The 19,482-nt window shown below is 45.1% G+C and overlaps 1 long non-coding RNA gene across 1 annotated transcript in view; it reads right to left on the bottom strand.

Moving 5' to 3' along the window:
* Positions 1–2,585: 2,585 nt before the first annotated feature.
* Positions 2,586–19,482, bottom strand: part of LOC129383993 (uncharacterized) — a 40,350-nt gene continuing 23,453 nt past the window's right edge. Inside the window, exons 2-3 of the long non-coding RNA XR_008611757.2 lie at positions 13,777–13,959; positions 2,586–2,723 (exon numbers count right to left, since the gene is read on the bottom strand). This is a non-coding gene — a long non-coding RNA (uncharacterized lncRNA). The remainder of the gene's footprint in view (positions 2,724–13,776; positions 13,960–19,482) is intronic.

The following is a 19,482-nucleotide window of genomic DNA, read 5'->3' as shown; positions in this document are numbered from 1 at the left end:
TAAAATCCGCCACGAACTGCTTGCAACTGCCACTGACAATCTAAACTTCCTTAAGAAGATCGTAACAGGTGATCAGACATGGGTTTATGGCTATGGTATTGAAACAAAGGGGCAGTCGTTGCAATGGGTGAGCAAAGGGTCTTCTTGTCCAAAAAAGCACGCATGAATTGCTCAATGTTCCTGGTGATGTTGGTTGTGTTCTTTGACTACAAAGGCATTTTCCATCAAGAATTTGTACCATATGGTCATATGTAAACAAGGAAGTCTACCAGGGAATTCTAGCACATTTGAGGGATGCTGTGCGCTGTAAGAGGCCTGAATAGTGGGGAAACCAGACTTGGATGCTGCATCTTGACAATGTGCCGGCTCATGCGTGGCTCCTTGTCCACAGCTACCTAGCAAGACATTACACTCCCATTGTGCCCCATTCATCACATTCTCTGGACGTAGCCCCAGCAGTTTTTCCTGCATCCCAAACTTAAGACCAAGTTGAAAGGACGTCATTTCCAAACCCTAGAGTAGATTCAGGACAATGTCCACAAAGTGCATTCCAGGAGGCTTTGCAAAAATGGAAGAAACAATGGGAAAAGGGTATTGCCAATAGAGGGGACTACCTTGAGAGGGAAAGTGCCTAAATTAGTACTCTAAACAGTGATGTTATAGCAAAAGTTCAGGTTCTTTTTGACCACACGTCGTAATTAGAACAAAACTTTAGAAAACAGTGTGGCACATCATAACAGGCTATGATTTGTTGGGCACTTAGCTGGCAATGTAGCCAAAATCAATCATGCAATCTGCAATCTTACCTTACTTTATTCATCTTTTATCTTATCTCATGTGGTATTTATCTTTGTACTATTTATCTTTCAAATGCAACTTATGCCATCTTAGGGCATAAGTCTCATTTTAAAATGTAGAGCTTTTTTTGGAAGACCTGGTGCTGTTTTATTTTTAATGTTACTTTATACATACCTGGTTGTTTCCTTTGAAGTTTTCAAGGAAGCCTGATAAATATTTTTTTTAAATATGTCGTTGTACATTTGCATACCAGTATAGTGTTCTCAAAGTACAAAGACTACTTGCAAGTGTCAAGGAAGCAGCCGTCCACGTCACCCAGTATAAAGGCTAGGCAGCAATGTTAGAAATTTTGTTGGGAAAGTGGAAAGCCACCATGGTGACAACTGGAACTATTGGTTAGCTCTGAAAATGGAGCCAAACACTCTGATCCGCTTATATACCGAGGCCTACATGTGGATACCGTTAATTTAAAACACAATTTAGAGCACTGCTGTTCAGTCATGCAGAGGGGCAGTACTAGTAATATTTCCTGCTCACATTGTGCAATGCTGTGAAAAAAATCTTCACAAAAGACAACTTATGAAAACAACTGCAACAGGTGGTTCCAACACACTCTGGAACAAGTATTTGAGGACTTTGGTTAATGATTCTCAATAATTGGTGAACAAAGCATGCAGAAAAACAGCATTTCCAGTAACTAAAGACCGGTACAAACGAGGTGCCATTGGTTGCATCCATGTATGACATACCACTTTTTAAAAAGCTTTTGTTCTAAGTACATAAAAAACTTAGCATAAGTCGTCATGTCTGACTGTATTCTTTCTCTAGCTTCTTTCTTATAATATTTCAGCAATATGTACCACAGTTCGTGAGGGAAATGTCATGCAGTAAATGTACTGCTCGCAGTTGATTGCCTTTGCTGCGTATGCAAATACAGCTCGCTTCACTTAATGGCAGACTATGGGCATTTCATACGCTCAAAAGGTTTGTCAGCTTTGCGAGTGTACTGGTGTCTTTCCAAGTCACTCTTCTGCACACAAACATATTGTAACAGTAACGAAGAATGCCACAAGTGACAAAAGAGGAAGAGAAGGGCAAGCAGAAGGATAGAGCAGCAGAGGGTCAGGGGAATAGTTGGTTTCTCGAACGGCTGAGATTCGGGTGGGTCGTGTAATGCTTGGAGCTCATTCAAGGTACCGGACTCTCATTACATTTTGGTGGCAGCGGTGTTAAGCAGCAGCCAGACGTCTCCCAGCGCGATGATGCCTATGTGTCCTCACATATCTCATTTTTCCCAACCCAGCAAAGCGAGAAATTCTTGCCAACATGCAGTGAATAATAAGGAGATTGCATATTCTCTCCTAACACTCTTCTAAATTCTTTTCTTGAGAATTATGACACCAGTGGAATATGTGTCAACACTTCCAAAACTATTCACTCACGCTTCCTGCTTGTCAGCAAGCTGGGAGAAGCCTTCATCCTATATTGAACTTAAGTTCGTTGATCATGACCATACGCATGAGGAGACGAATGTGAACAGTTGGCGTCGCAAGACACCAGAAAGTCACCAAGTGGTTAAGGAGGAGGAAACAACTTTGTTGAAAACAAAGAAAACAAATTGGCATTGCATCCATCCTTAGGAGATGGACAGGAAGCAGCCAGATTTAACAAGCAAACTTAGAATAAGAATTCAGGTTATGTAATACGATGAAGTCAACAACGTCTATATGTCCTAATTTGACGAAACAACAATAAAGTTGCCTTCTGCACCCATATTGTGAAGCAAATCGAACCTGCAGGTTAGCAGGGCATACGATGCAGTTGCGACTGCGGTTCCAGCACTAAATATTCAAAGCACTCACTGATCTGTTCCTCGTCGTCTTCCTCCGGCGAGGCTGCCGCCGCAACTTGCACCACTTGCGCACCTAATACGAAAGCAAATATACGCAACTTCAATTCTGTCACCAGATTCGGACACATGGGAAACAAAAGCACTATCTTAAGCTTTCAGGAGCATTTAACTTTCTGCATGGCAACCCTACGCAGTACCACAATTCTCACGTGTTATAGAAAGCAAGAGAGCTATACAATGTAATTCTTGTACGTCTGGACATCGTTTCTCACACGTCGTGTCTAGGGACCAGGAATGTATTACAGTACGTCTAGGGTGTCAGGGGGCTACCATACCCCAAAAACACAAAGACAGGTAATTAAAGTTTTAACGGCGTATTCAATATGTAATTTCGAAATACGGTAGTCATGTGCAAGCACTGCCGACGTTATGGTAAAAGTTGCCTATTAGACATCTTGTCAGATTAACTGTAAACTATTATTAGATATCGCACAAGACTCAGAGCGGCTTTTGCAATAAAATGAGGTATGTTCGGAAGGTTAAAATTCATAGAATGAGGCACGGACGGAAAGGATATGTGTATTGTCGGGATAGAATTGCATGCAATTTTTGCAGTTCCAAACAATAATTTCGTTAGACCTCGTGGTAGCATGTCAGTATTGAAGCACTGCCTAAATGTTCGACAAGTGCATTTTATTGCATTAGCATTAGGAATGTCAAAGTGGAAAGAAGTGCGTGTGTGAAGTGTGGGAAGCCAGTCGCATAGTAGAGGTAGAGCAGGGCTTAGAAGGATTGTGTGTGCGCGTGCGCACGCGCGCCCAATGCATCATTAGGTAGGTCCAGAAGTTTAGCCATGTTCTGGCACTGTTTGTTAAGCATGTCACCACAATATCGCAGTGATAGGATACCGCAATGATGTCTCCTTTTTTCGTAATAATGAACGGTGTCGCTGATAAGTAATCTGGTGAGCTAAGTAAAACTCCCGATTCATAAACAGCGTCAACATCAAACTTTTGCAAAAAATGAGACCTGTAAAGGAGGCAGGGATGTCCGTGTTTTGCGTGCAAAACCGACCAAAATTCATGGTGGTAAATAATACGTTGAAATCTTTGGCTAATAAAGTACGGTTGCAAATATTTTAATGTCCATTGAACTGCTAGAGCTTCCAGCATCGTAGAGGAATGATTGAGCTCTGCACGTTTGAATAACCTCCTCAGGTGCAACACAGGACGGTATCGTCGCTCTTCATTCTTTAGTAGCAGAACAGCACCCAAACCGAGATGAAAGGCATTTGTGTCCTATAATGTATTTAACGGCTCGAGCCCCTTTTAAACACCTCTTTCGTTAGAACAGTGAGCCTTCTGCTACTTTATCACCGATAGCCGTTGAAACGCACTGTGGAAAGTACTCCTCCCTCTTGTTTGTGCAGGTTTTTCGCTCAAACATCTGATCACGAGAAGATATGTGTGTATGATAAGCAGCTATGTGCATATTTTCCCCGCTGTGTAGTGACGCTAGTGTGAAGCTTCGAGTGATGCAACTGGAGAAGGGCGTTCTCCTTATCGATCTGGCATTCCACAATATCTTTAAATCGTCAAGCTGGATTCTTCACGCATACGTCCGCTGGACCTGTAGACACATTCTTTTTAAAGGAGAGAGCAGGCACAGCACGAAAACACAAAATGCAGTAAGGGGGCATATGCGCTGTTGTTTATTTTAGTGTCGCAAAACTTGGTCATGGTGGTATCTAATCTTCGAAAACGAAACTATTAGAGTAAAAAGTGCCCCACTGTAGAAGCACACGTTTCCTGAGTGACTCTTTATCCTGTACTGTGTATTTTGCCCTTCACTAGCTTTGTTTCAACAAATGCTTTACCAGACTGCCCGACTCACCTGTTTGATGCGTTTTTGTTTCACAAAAAAAAGGAGTCCATCGGTGCTCCTTTTATTCTCACTCACCGTGTAATAGGCTAGGTGTACGAACGGCGGCCGCTAAACATTGAGCGGCAGTGTCCCACCACTGGTGCATGTTCTGGCCGCTCTCGGACAGATTGCGCGACGATGTCACGGGATTACCTTGGCTATGTTAGCGCCGCTCGCTCCTATCTCAACGCGGCTCGGCGCTTCTTTTTCTGGTGTTTTCTTCCCCGCTGCAGAACGGGTTACAAAGGCTACACGGAAATTGTCTCTCTTTTCTCCACCGAAAGACGAAGAACGCTTGAACCTTTGGCGTCGAGCTATCTAAGGAAGGATCGAGTCTTTCAGCCGAATAATCACGTCTGCGAAAAGCACTTCGAGCCTCATCTTGTGTCCAAGACCTGGACAGCGCACTACAAAGGGCACGCCTTGCTGAGTGCTCCGCGAAAGGCATCACTGGCGACGATGCTGCTCCCACAAGATTTCCCACCTGCCCGGCTTACCTATCGAAAACAGTGAAAACAAGCAAGCGCCCGGCGGAAATACAACCGCGGTCGCAGTCGAAAAGACGACGCGCTGCAGCAAAACATCGTAACGAGTGAGAAGCCTCGTGTAGCAATGACAGTGGTGGCGCTAATGCAAGCTCTTTTGAAGCGTTGCCGAGTGCACCGGAGCACGACATGGATGCGTTTAAAGAGCAAACGTGATAAAACGCCTCAATCTGCTGGTCCTAGCTCAAACCTGAAATCTGCATACGCTCCGTTCGCAAGCGTGTTCGGCGATTTACCACGCCTTTTTCTTCTGTCAAACTCATGGGGATACCGCCTGCTCGGCATTGGAGAAGTAAAAAGCGTCGTCTTCTCCCAGCTGGAGCGCACCAAAAAACCTGTAAGCCGTTTACTGTCAGATGCATGCCTATCTCCAGTGTGCCCCGCATCTTCCTTGGTAACCACTAAAATTGTTGAAATTCATGAAGATATGCTGGCAAACATAACCGTGATGGGCAGGTCAGTTTCAATGGCAGATGTGCAGCATGAAGGTACGTTTAACACCTATGGATGACGTTAAGGCTATCTTAGAGCATGTTGATAAGACGAAACTGTGCAGTGGTGGACCGAGCACTCTGGAGTTCCGGCACGTTGAAACAAAGTGGGCATATCTCGACAACAATCAGAGATGGCGGCACAAGAGATGCTCTATTGTTCTTGACCCTAGTGACTCGAACTTATTAGTATGTCACAAATGTTCTGGCCTTTCAAACGTCCTGCGAATGCACCAGAAAAGAACAGAAGAAAGAAACCGCAGGCTTAGGCCTTCAGGTACGCGTCCGTTGACTTCATACCGGAGCAGGGACAAAGTTGCAGCACTGTGTCGGGCAAATTATGCTCTGAAAAGGTCGAAAAATCGTCTGCTCAACCGCTTTCAAAAAATGTCGGTGGAGCTTGCAGAAGGTCGTATGCACATGCAAAAAATGTCAGAACTGGCCGAAAAATTAGGCACAATAGCGTAACAGCAGCGAGGTTGACGAACAAAAAAAGCAGACGGTACACAGAGGATTGGCTTCTCATGTGCTTGCGGTTGCACATACGTAGCCCATCTGCATTCTCGTTCCTACGAGATAATGAGGTGCTCCCCATTCCTTGCGTTACGACAGTGCGCAAGTACCTGAGCATGACAAGAGCCGGGTATGGCTTTGAGCAGAGGTTTTGCACAGCCTCTAAGATGGCCACCAAACACGATTTTCAACGCCATGGAATACTTGTATTCAACGAAATGCGCGTCTGAAAGGAAATTCTAATTCCTTCGAAAACGATGACATAAAGTGGCTTCACTGGTTATGGAGATTCTTCAGAGGCCCGCGACAACCTTGCTGACCACGGGCTTGTATTTACCTTTCGGTCATTTGGAGACAAGTACTCTCAGCCGATAGCAGTGTTTGCAAGCAAGGGCCCCACAAAGGGAGCTGTACTCGCTCAGCTCTTCCTAAAAGCAATATTTGTGCTTGAAGACACGGGAGCCTTAGTCGACGCGGACGTATGTGATGGCGCAAGTATGAACCCTGCGATGTGGAAGGACTTGCGTCACTGGAGCATTGCACCATACCCGCAACTATTTCATCCATCCCATTGATGAAAAACGCAATGTATATGTGTTTTCTGACGCACCCTATCTTATGAAATGCGTTTGGAAGCGTTTACTTTCACAGAAAGTGTTGTGCGTAAATGGCGATCGCGTTCACTGGGCAGATTTTGGCAGGCTGTTTATGGAGGATTCTTAACAGCCGGGATATTTGCGTGTTTGCCCCAAATTAACTCTGTCTCACATATACCCTTCAACGACCAAAAAAATGCGGGTGAAGCTGGCCACTCAGTTGTACAGCTTGAGTGTAGCGAAAGGCTTGGAATTCCACTCGAACAAAGGCACAAAAAGGTTCGAAAATGTCAAGGCAACAGTAGAATTCACACTAAGGCTCAGTGATCTATCTCTTTGATGCTCTCAACCGAAACCATCCAAAGGAAAGATCACTGTTGGCAGCAAAGATATGAGCCTCCTGGCCTCGTCGTTGCATTGCTTAAGTAAATGAGAAAAAGAAGTCGCATGAAAAAAAAATATCAAGAGAAAGTTTCCTAACCGAGCAAACCACTGAGGGCCTTCGTGTGACTATTTTGTCCGTACTGGAACTATCAAGATACCTGCGAAAGGAGTGCAGTTTCAAATATGTTTTAACAGGAAAACTTAACCAAAACGTGTTGGAGCGCTTCTTTGGGATTATCCGACAGACTGCTGGTCAAAATGACCACCCATCTATGCCCACATTTCTGCAGCTTTACAACATGTTATCCGTTTACAGTTTGATTAAACCCCCTAAATTCGGAAACTGTCTAGTTGAAAATGAATCTCCGCAAGGTTCACCTGTACTAACGGTCAAATATTTGAAACTTGCTTTTGACGACAGTGTGAAGTCAGAAGGAGACCTTAAGGAACTCAAAAACAAGCTAGATGGCCTAGTTGCTGCTGAAGAGGAAGTTGACCACGTGTTCGACAAGATGCATGAAGCACCGGCAGCTGCAGATTGCAAAATTTATTATTTAGCTAGTTTTATATGCCGCAAGTACTAGAAAAGGACAACGTGTGCAAAATGCTGTGAAGGGTTATTGGAAGAAAGCCCACTTCGTCATCATACGGAAAGCAGCCTTGTTCTGTGTAAAACCAGGGGCGACTTTTCGCACCCAAAGCGAATACTTCTTCAGTTGCTTCATGCAAAGGAAATGAAATTCCACAAGCATGTGGGTCTCAGAAATGCCTATGAACTAACATTACACAACATGCTTGATAAGTACAAGTTTCAGTTCTCTTGTGCCAATCATACAGAAGAAGTTATTGCTGGCGCGCTCCACAGATATGTAGCCATGGGAATGAGGCAGTGCTGCAAACAGAAATATGAGCCAAAAAATAAGTCGCAGGAGCTGTGAAAGGTGTCGAAGCTTCAGTAGATGAAAACTCTCCGTTTAATTTGCTGAAATAAATGATGCGCGCCATGAACTCCCTGGTGTGCGCGAAATGTGTGCCAGTGTCCACTTGGTTTACGGAACATTAACGCTTGTACGAATAATTCAGTTTATGGCATGCTCTCTGTCCATGTCAAGTCGAAGTCAATCTGTACAAAACTTTACTGATTTTGCGTCCCTGGTTTTTAAATGACAATCGTCCATATGGATGGATGGATGGATGGATGGACGGACGGACGGACGGACGGACGGACGGACGGACGGGTGGGTGGGTGAATGGATAGATGTATGTTATGAGCGTCCCCTTTGGAACGGGGCGGTTGTTTGCGCCACGAGGCTCTTGCTATTGTACTGCCTAATGTCCTACCTAGGTGAAACAACGAAAGAAAAAAAGCACTGTGAACTACCACGCCCAAATTTTCTGATCCCCTATTGCGAACTGTGCTTTTGTACGCCTTCGTGTTTTCTCGTTTCCCTACTTTTCTTCCCCCAATCCTCCAATCGCCTCTTACTAATGCCTATTGCGGACATGTTTGCTTTACCACTGCTCCCGCTGAACTCAAGGGCTTCATGGAGGCCAGTGGTGCCTAAATTGACCGCTGGGTAGACGTCTTCACATTCTAATAAAACATGCTCCGTCGTTTCCCTAGCTTTAGCGCAGCAAGCACATGCTTCTTCTTCTTCCTTCTTATATCTCGCTTTATAGGCGCGTGTTCTAAGGCATCCCGATCTCGCTTCGAAAAGTAATGAGCTTCCCTTTGAGTTATCATAAATGCTTTCTTTATTGATTTCGTTTTTTTCTCGTAAGTAGTTGCTCATGGCAGGTTTCTTTTCCATTGCCGCCACCCATGAGATTATTTCAGCCTCTCTGACTTTTCGCTTGACCTGCTTTGTTGCTGTATTGCCCACCCTACAGGCCGCACACTTCTTGGTAAGCTTCCTAGTTCTTTTCCTCCACTGTGAATCAATGTTTTTCCTGTACAGATACCTAAACACTCTCCCAGCCCATTTACTATCTTCCATATTCCTGAGCCGTTCATCATACTCCATTTTACTGTGAGCTTCCCTCACTTCAAAACTAGTCCAGCCCATATCACCCTGCACAGCTTCATTTGTAGTGTTCCCGTGAGCGCCAAATGCGAGGCGACCCACTCACCTTTGGTTCTCGTCGAGTCCCGATTCTACCCCTGATTTAAAGCAAACAACCGCATTTCCAAAAGCAAGTCCTGGAACCATTACACCTTTCCACTTACCTCGGAGAACCTCGTATCTATTATATCCCCATACCGCTCTGTGCTTCATTATGGCTGCATTTCTCTTCCCCTTTACTGTTATGTTTTTTTTCCCGTGTTTCCATATGTATATTGCCTTCGTTTATGCATATACCAAGGTATTTATATTATGTTACCCGAGGCATTTCTTGGCCCTGTATGTCCACTGTCTGTTCACGGTTTTCATTGAATACCATAACGCCTGATTTTCTAACATTCAATTTCAAAACTAAATTGGTGCCTTCCTACCCACAGATATTAGCCAGACGTTGCAAATCACTTTGCTTGTTAGCTAGCAACACAATGTCGTCCGCATAAAATAAACCTGAGAGTTGCTCTTCTACTACTGTACCCGCCTGTTTATATGAGAGATTAAACCCGATATTACTTCCTTCTAGCGCCCTCTCCATCCTCACCATGTACATCATAAAGAGCAGCGGGGATAAAGGGCACCCCTGCCTCAGTCCCTTGTTTATATGAACTTTCTCGTCGCTTGACCCTTCCCATTGACCGCAAACGGTATTTTCTAGGTAAATTTCTCTCAAAAGCTGTAGACAATCGTTACCTAAGCCTTCCCCTTCCAGAATATCCCACAAAATGTTGTCGTATACTTTATCTTAGGCTCCTGCAATGTCTAAAAAGGCCACATACAATTGTCTGCTTTCTGCTTTTGATGTTTAAATACACTGAATAGGAACAAACAAGTTATCATCCAAATATATTCTGAAGCCATTCTGAAGCTGTCCCAAAATGCCATTATTCTCTGCCCATGCTTGAAGCTATAATTCGATTGCCGGCATTGCTAGCTTGTATATTCCCGATGTAATGGTCAACGGTCTATACGAGTGAATTCTGTATTTCTCCCCCTTACCTTTATAAATTAAATTCATTCTAGTTTCTTGCCAACTGTCGGGTATTCGTCCATCTTTTAAAGTTTTCTCCACTGCTTTCACCAGAGCTTCCTTTATTTTTGGTCCTAGTTCATTTATCAGCCTAACGGGAACCTCGTCTAGCCCTGCGGGTGTGCGCTTTGGAGTTTTCTCATCCGGTTTCTTCCAGTAGAAATTTGTCAGCACCAGCTCCTTTTCCACTTGGGTCTCTTTCATGCTCAAATTTCTTCAAATACAACCTCGTCATTGCCTTGGAAAAATGCGGCTGTTACTTTCAGGATGTATTTTATTGCCGCTTCTCCTTCCAGTCTGTTTTCATCTTGGTCTAGGATATGTTGTATTGTTGTTGACTTCCTGCCGAATAAATTTATGTGGTTCCAAAATATTCTAGGTACGGCCTTCTTTTTCTCACGTATTTCTTACAACCAACGTTCACTTTCACCTTTTAATTTTGCTTGCACCAGTATTTGAACCATAGACTTTTTTCTCCCGGTATATTTCCCATTTACTGGTTACCTCATCCTGTGGCAACTGCGCCTTCTTTGCCTGCCTGTGCTCTCGATATGCTTTCTGTCGTTCGGCGATCGCTTCTCGTATCTCCTTGTTCCACCAGCTTTTCGGCTTCTTTTTTCCTTTCCAACGAACATGTTTCTCTTTTCGTATTTCTGCCGTTATTACACTTAGAAGCTCACCATCTTCCCACTCTTTACTTGGCCATTTGCCAAGTTCTTCCTCAACTCTAGTGACTATATTTGCTATTTTTTCAGCGTTAAAATTTTGGACTGGCCATTTTGCTCTCCTTGCTCTTTCCCAACTACATGTCCCATTTTCAAAATGATGCGTTTACGGTCACTCCATATCCTGCTAAACCCGTCCTCATCGATGCTCATTTCTCTCAACTTATCATGAATTTCTTCTGTCAGACAGTAATCAATGGTCGATTGCCGGTTTCCCACTTCCCACGTGATCTACCCTTCACACATAGGCCCTGTATTCACGATAACAAGGTTACGTTGCTCACAAAGGTCTAGCATTGACCTCCCGTTGTTGTCGGTATAGCCATCCAGATCCTGTATGTGGGCATTCATGTCACCTAATAGGACAATTTCAGCACCATTCCCGAAACCCTTAATATCAGCGCTTATGCATTCCACTAACTCTTTATTCTTCTCTGTGCAATTTTTTCCGGTCCACACATACGTAACGCCCAGCCAAGTTTCTTTCCCAGTCAATGTACCTGATAACCAAAGATGCTCTTGACACTGTGAATTTACTCTTTTCCATTTGGCTCCGTGATGGATGAGCATTCAGACTCCCCCTCCCTTTCTTTCTGACTTAGTTCTGTTGCACCCTTCCCAAACATAATTCTCAATAACTGGCGGCTCTTCTGAGTCTCTAAGGTGCGTTTCTGTAGCCGCATACACCCCTATTTGTTCTCTATGTAACTGCTCCTCAATCTCTGCCCACTTTTCCTTTCTTCTGCCGCCCTGCATGTTTATGTAGCCTATTGCAGCCTAGCTTTCCTCCTTTTTCTGTTAACGGCGATGCTCTTCTGATGTTCCCCTAGGGGACCATCTTCATTACTACCTATTCTGACCTCCTGCAGGCCCCATAAATAAGCAAAAGCACGACCGACAAGTCACCAGCCTACTTCTCGTGCCAGCCTGTAATTGAAGTGGATCCCGTCTCGCTTAAAACCACCACAACTTCTCACTTCCCTCTTTACTTCGACAACCTCAAAGCCTTTGTCTCGGCTCATTTTCCATATTGCCTCATTAGCAGCCACTACGGCTCTTTGTACGTGACCGTCACGTACAGGCACCTCCGGCACCGTGCACACCACGATCTGCACATGAGGGGATAGCTCGCGCAAGTCGTCCACCCCCTTCGCGAAGCGCTGGACTAGTCCTGGCCACTTCCTATTTAGGACGTCATTTAGCCCACCTGCTACTATGACCAGATTGCGCACGTGGGCATTTTTCGCGAGCTTTTCTTTTGCTCGCTCTATGACAGAACCCAGTGTCCGACCTGGAAATGTCCCTACCGCCACTCTTTTGTCACATTTCACCCTCTCCACAATTGCTTTTGAGCACCCAGCCAGGTATGAGTCGCCTGCGATAATCACCCTTTCACTCTCCCCTACCTTGACCTGCTTCCCTTTGTCCTTTTCCGCGTGATTCGGACTCGACCAGGGTAATTGTCCCCTGGGCTCCTGCTTTTTTCGCATGGCGGCATCAAGGTAGGTGCCGCTCTTTCCAGCTAACCCTTCATCACCCTGCACGCATTCTACGTTTTCGCTGACCCTCCCTCACCTGTCCCGTCGGGGGTCTGCGTTCTATTGTCCCGCACATTCTCGTTCACAAGGGCGGCCCTGTTCAGCTTTTCCTCGGCTGCTTCAAATCTCTTTTCAACTACCTTCCATGCATCACGCTCCCTGTTCAGCTCATTTTTGAGCTCTTGCATCTTTTTAAGAAGCTCTTCCTGGATAGCCTCCATTTTCTGCAGCCTAGTATCGACACAACATTGTGTGCCGGATGATTCGATGCCCTTTCCGTTCTCATCCGTCTCCTCATCTGCCTTGAGGGACCCCCCGCGCACAGCGTGCTTTCCCGTCTTTCTCGCCATGTATTGCACGGCTTTTTGCAAATACATTACTATAATAATGTTACTACTGATGCAAATACTATAATACTATATCAATGCAAAGCGCGTGCCTTTTAGCAAAGACCGATACACACAGGATCCAAATCCTGAAAATGTCGCAAAGCAACTCTCACCACAGTTTCAAAAGCAATCAAAGCCGCGGAGACCGAAGGTATGACACGCTCTCGCACGCGTTCAACCACGCGGCCATGCTCTCACTTTCCCACCAAAACACGCACAGTAAAACCACTAATAGCTATTTGTCTTGTTACTTCCAAGCTACCATTTAAAGACTGCAAACACTCAACGCCCCACCTGGCTGCACGTGTTGGAGCACCTGGCACGAGAGGACGCTCTAACCACTCTGCAAAACAAATGTACACGAAGGACACCCATGCACGCGAAATATGAGACAAAAAAAGGAAAGAAAAAGAAAATCACCCAATTACTATTTAAACGCAAAAAAATCAGCAAATAAAAAACACAAGCAAGCTCAAAGCATACACAAAAACTTATCATTTCGTCGCCGCCACGGAGCCCCGAAGAACACGTCGATTCGCCACAAAATGCAAACAACAACCCCAAGGCCCTTGTGTCTGTGGCGCCATCTGCCGAGGGTGACGCGATACATGCACAACGTTTTTCCGCCTGGACGGTCTTCGTTCAGATACCTAGCCTATTCTTACACAGTGTTCTCACTGAACGTTTATGCAGGCTTACATCTAATGTTCAGAATGCATATCCTTGTGCACAATAAAGAAATCACTTCAGGGTCCTATTAAAATGGTTATGCATAGGTGGCCAGAAAAAAGTTTGATATGTAATATTTTGGGGAGACGTTTTCTCTTGTGCATTATACAAATTACATACAAATCACTCCTGAACATGTAACGCACCTGCATATGATATGACATCTTGGCAGCTTTGCACCACGTTCTGTCTTGTGTCTAGTGTCCTTGCCATTGAGGTATCAGGCACCGGCTTGCCGGTCGCAAGATGCTTGGCCAGACGTCTCTCTTGGCGCATGGCTTCCTTAATTTGTCTTGTGCACTTTGCCAAAATCGTCTCAAGACCGTCCCCTGCAAAAAATCAAATAAGGGTTACCATTACTCTCCTCAAATAACCGGAAAGGAAAAATTAACTCAGTTACGTACATAAGCTTCAACGTCAAATAGAAACTGGTTGCAAAGTTTGTATCGTCAAATTATTAGCCCTGCCAGCACATTTCCCTGAGAACCACAAGGTACGTAAAACCTGCCCATAATTTTGTTCCGCGTTTCTGTGACAAAATAACACCTAATAACATCGCACCTTTTCTCGAATAACATTTGCGTGCGCATATCATCAGAAGCCAACAAACACTGACACCAAGGACATCATAGGAGAAATTACTTGTACTTGAGAAATGAAATAAAGAAACGATAAACTAATGGAAATGAAAGTGGATGAAAAAACTACTTGCCGCAGGTGGGGGACGATCCCACAACCTTCGCATTGCGCTTGCGATGCTCTATGAATTGAGCTATCGCGGCGCTGTTTCCCCGTCCACTTTCTTGTGTATTTATGTTCCCTTGTAGAACCCTGGGAGCGGGCGTCCTTTCTGCCTCAGGCGTCACGAGAACGTGATCTTTTTCAGCGCAGGAAACCGGCCAATATGGCGCCGCGCCACATCTTTCCTTTTGTTGCTTCACAGCTGCTACTACGCCGCGTCCACACCAGAAACTACAAATACCAGTGCATTTCAGATGGGTTGGGACGATGACACTACGTCATTCGCTGTATTCCGAAGCTGTTATACCAAGAGATCACACTTGATTCGGCACAAATTGTAAATGTAAAAAAAAATGTATTCGTTGGATTGGGAATCTTAGCAAAGATCCCTCTGAAATTGGACAGTTGAAATGACGAAAAATCTGAAATATTTGAATAAAGCTGTTTATATTGCCATGGTATGGCACAGCAAGGGGACTAAAGAAGAGGCGAAGGAAGTTTGTCTCGGCTTCACGCATAGACGCTTACGTTTCGTGAAGTGCAACCGCCTGGATCCTCATTCAGCGTGTATACAACTGGGTATACGCGACAATATTCTTTTATATTGACATTTGTATTTATTAACACTTTGTTTCCCTCTTATCACTAGCCATTTATGCGTCCAACAAATGAAGTAGTCTCGCAATGTATCTACATATAGCAATTTGAACGCTAAAATGAAGAGCAGAACTTATTTTTCAGCAGAACGGTATCCACGCTGTTATGACCATCGCATGTGTATCTCAACTACTCATTGCTGCTCAACCATGGCATAGAATGTGGTAGCAAGAGCACATTCACGAAAGGAATATTTATAAATGACGGCTTCGATCTTCCACGCTGCGTGTAGGCTCAAACACACCCGCAGACATGGCGCTGGGTGCTCCGTCTACTTCACTGGCAGCAGAAACTCGGGCCATGTAGAGTTACATCACTGCCATACGCCTAGCAAAACTCTTTCCTATATGTAGAAGATGCCTCGTCGTACAACAGACAGCGCGAGCCCGAAAACAACCTCTAGAAACTGCCGCTGAGCTTATTTGCGACTCCAGCAATTTATGCTACCCTTTGCAGCGAGCGCAGGAAAGCATGCACGAAGGTCGGAGCAGATGCCCTGCCCTAGCCATAGTATTATGACCGGGTGCCCATGTTTAATGATAAAGAAGTGTCAAAGATGGGAGGTTATTTGCACTGTCCGAAACTGAGGGCATGGGGCAACAACAAACTCATCCCGCCTACATTTCCGTATGGTTCACAACTGCCGATGAGAGATGAGGCTCGCAATGGCCTTGGACCAGAGGCATTGAACAGGAGGCGACGTAAAAACAAACCTTTACTTTAATAAAACAAAATCATGCCGGAGGCATGGTCAAAAAGAATACATGCAGACGGTGCAAAGCTTCGCCGAAGCCGTCCGAGTCACAAACTAACGCGATGCGCAGCATAAAGCCCTCGTAGCGGGAATTTATGATTCTTGTGAAATGATAAAAAAATGCCCGACACAAATTAAAAATGCACCCGCAAAACGCTACTCTAAGAGAATCTAGGAAAACGAACATGTGATGTCTAATTCAATAAAAGATGAAACGCCATCGGAAAAAGAAATCAGACAATTACGATACTCCCAAATGCGAAATTATATAGCGTAGCTCTATACGTGTTCTCATTGACGTGTCAATATATTGTATGGTGGTTACATAGGTGCTCGGTCTATATTACGAAGAGAACACTGAGTACCGCAGCTGGCATGGACAATCTGCCTCGTGCAGCATATCGGAAACAGTGCGAAGTGTGGCGCGACTGCCTTGCTAATCGGGAGATGGTGATGGTAGCATGTGGGTGACGCACTGGCACGATTCGCAGGAGCCGCCACACACCACCTGCGCTCATGCAGTTCTGAACAATGCGCACTGCACTGGCGCCATCTTGTAGCGGTTGTCGCTGCAAAAGGCATATTGCACGTCTTGTGGGAGAGCTCTCCGCGGAGACGACAGCTCTCTTTCATTCAGCGTTGTGCTCAGCTCGTTCGCTTGGTTAGGCTGCTGCCACCAATGCTAAACGCAGGAACGAGCGCTTAAGAGCACCACTCTAATATATCCGGCAAAACATTCCGAGAGCAGGTTGGAAAAGCTTAGCTGCGACGTCCTCATCGAGATCCCGATCCAAAGAGGCGATGGGCTACTGGTACCTCACCGCCAAGAGTCATGGCGGATTGGCACCGTCTGTCTACTGCCAAAGACTTGTCTACTGCACCGTCTGTCTTGTGGTTCCAGCCTTCCGGCCACACTTTAGCTGTTTCCCAATGCACCACCCGCCGCTCCGTCTTCCAAACCCGTTTTCCATGGCGCCGACTCACGTGACCGTGACCAACAGGTCGAGCGAGTTCAGTAATAACGCGGAGCTTCCTTCCCAACTGTTGCGTAAGCAGTGCTGCGACTGCGTTGGCATTGGTGGCCACCGTAAAGTGGGACACGCGGGCACGCATTTTCTGTGTTAGACAGTGAGATAGTAACGCAGCTGCGTTTCGTTTTGAACATTTCCGCACTAGACCAAAGGATCGTCACTGAAGAACCACATGGATTGGGAATCTTTGTAATGCAAAACTGATGGCAATGGTTGTGCTCCCCACATTTGGCTCGAGACAATGTTTCTTTTTTTTTTTCAGAAGAGAATTGGATTGCTCTTAATCTGAAGAGACCCGTTTCTTATATGACATTTGTAGTAAAGCGCTGCGGGAAACTACTGGATGTTGTCGTTGGGGTTAGCGCAATGAGCAAAATGTTCAGTGTATGCGCGTTGCAACATGCAATTTCATATGATAGCCTGCGTGGTAATACAGGTTGTAATGCAAGTGTTTCTATAGTACTTAATCTCTATTTGAATGACGTTATCACATCAGGTTCATGCACGCACTTTGTGGAGCCATGGCGTATGGTACGTCAGCAAAAATCAGTTTCAGATACTCCTGAGTAAACCGGTATGTTTAAGTACACCACATACGTACCATTATCAAAAATAATTATGGGGTGGCATAGCAGTACTCCAGTGGGTGGTAGAGCAGTATTTGAAGATGTAATTGTCATAGAAATTGCATCTCATATCAGCGTCTGAAGAAAACAGGCAGTTCAGCGGTGAACACAGTTCTGGCCACATGTCTTCAGGGTACTTCACCTGTAGAGCAACACGCAAAATTAATTAAGATCAACGCAACAGGTCAATTTACGTTACTTTACCTAGAAACACAATTCTCTGTTTAGTTAGTTTGCATTACAGCCAGAGGTAGTGACGCAAGGAGGTTGGAGTGTAATCATTTAAGTTCAGGTGATGAACAACAAGTTCTCTATGAGAGAAACTATGCGCAGCCTGGCTGTAATACCCACAGCTAAGCGAAGCATTTGTCATCTCGTCCATATCTAGAACGTAAAGTAGATAACAGAAGATTTAGGAATCAAAAGTAGTGGGAAAACGTCGTCATAGCCACGTTGTGCACGCCGTACTAAGCCTTGTGGTCAAGTGCAAAGCTCACTTTCAGATTTGCTTGCTGGTAGAGTAAAGAGAGTGTGCGTACAATAAGCGCTTGTTCGCCGCGCATTTATGCGCACGCATAAATGCGCGGCAACTGATGAAGCTGATCACTGTGCTGCTGCGGGTCCTGTTCAACGGGCCCAAATTTCTAGGTAGCAAATTTTTGAGTGCTGGCATTGCCAGCATTATACATCCAAGTTCGTCAGCTGCTACCTCACCTCCACGAAATATCAGACAATATACGCACCTTAGCAGTAAATCAAAACAGAAACGTACCTGCACTATTTATACAATCCACCAGTGCACAAGTACCTTGCCTCCATGGCCAACGAGTCCCAATATACCTCGGCGATATTCATCAGAATCTTGTACTTATCTGCTGTCATGCCAGATTTGGACACCTGGTGCGACCACTTCCCATTTCAGCCTCTTTGCCACTGTGCCTCTTGTATATTGACTAAAATGATGTGCTTGTCATTCGTTAACTACCCATTTGCCTAAAAAAATGCGCGAACCAACGTCGCACAGCAAATAAATATCAGAGACCGCGGTAGCTTCCGCGTGGCACAGCGGTGTTGGCAGAGACGCCGAGGCCTTGTTCCATCCATCACGGTGCGCAATGTAGTCAAACTTGGAGCATCCCTGACACTAAAGTTGCAAAGAATTGAAATGCATACAACATGCAGTGTTCACTCAATTCAGCATGCCGATGATCCATAGATGACGCTACTGACTACACAATATGGCTGTGCTCATGGAGAATGTATATCGGCGCGCGTCCGACGGACGCGCCACTGGTAGCGGCCCTTCGCAGAACACGCGGGATAGGAGCTAGCCGCACGCCGTATTTTTTTGCGCCTTTGATCATGCTTGCCTTATTCAAGTTTTCAGAGCAAAATAAGCAACAAAATTCACGTGTGTCGGGTGGCTAAAGCTTCAAGACATGTCGAAAAAGAATTGTTGCACAGTGGATAGCTGAAACACCGGCAAAAAAGTGCCAGCGACATGGTTCTAATGATTCCCCGCAAAGCCGCATAAGCAGTGGCGACGATAGCAATGGATCGTCACCGTTTGGCGGGAAATTTCTTATTCTCATCCTTACCTTTGTCGTGTCGGTGTCTTTTCTACTTAATATTATTTAGACGAGTAAGTGACGAAGTTCGTCTGCAGTGCACCATGCGGATTAAAGGAATTTCGCTAAAGTTCTGAATGCCGTTTGCCACTTCTTTACCGAGTTGCGCTAGCTAGGCTGCACGGCTGCACGAGTACATTGCGTTGTGTTAAAGTTACTGAAGTTTAAAAGAACTGAAATTTTTGGTTTTATGCAGCCTGGTAAACCCTCGCACCAGCTGTCACGCACTCTTGTTTTTGCACCTATGTTATGCGTGGCTTCGCGCACGTTGAACTGTTGCTAGTTGCTTCAGGCTTAACTGTTGTTGACTTTTTTGAGGTGCAAGGTTGTAAAGAGTCTAAATCCCGCTGTGTCCCATTGGAATGATACCATGGCAAGTCCTTCTTTAACAGCTTTATTCTTTTCGCGCGTGAGC

The sequence above is a fragment of the Dermacentor andersoni genome, chromosome 9 (assembly GCF_023375885.2).
Source record: "Dermacentor andersoni chromosome 9, qqDerAnde1_hic_scaffold, whole genome shotgun sequence".
NCBI lineage: Eukaryota > Metazoa > Arthropoda > Arachnida > Ixodida > Ixodidae > Dermacentor > Dermacentor andersoni.
The sequence above is the reverse complement of the archived record's forward strand: the minus strand, read 5'-3'. Positions and strand labels throughout refer to the sequence as shown.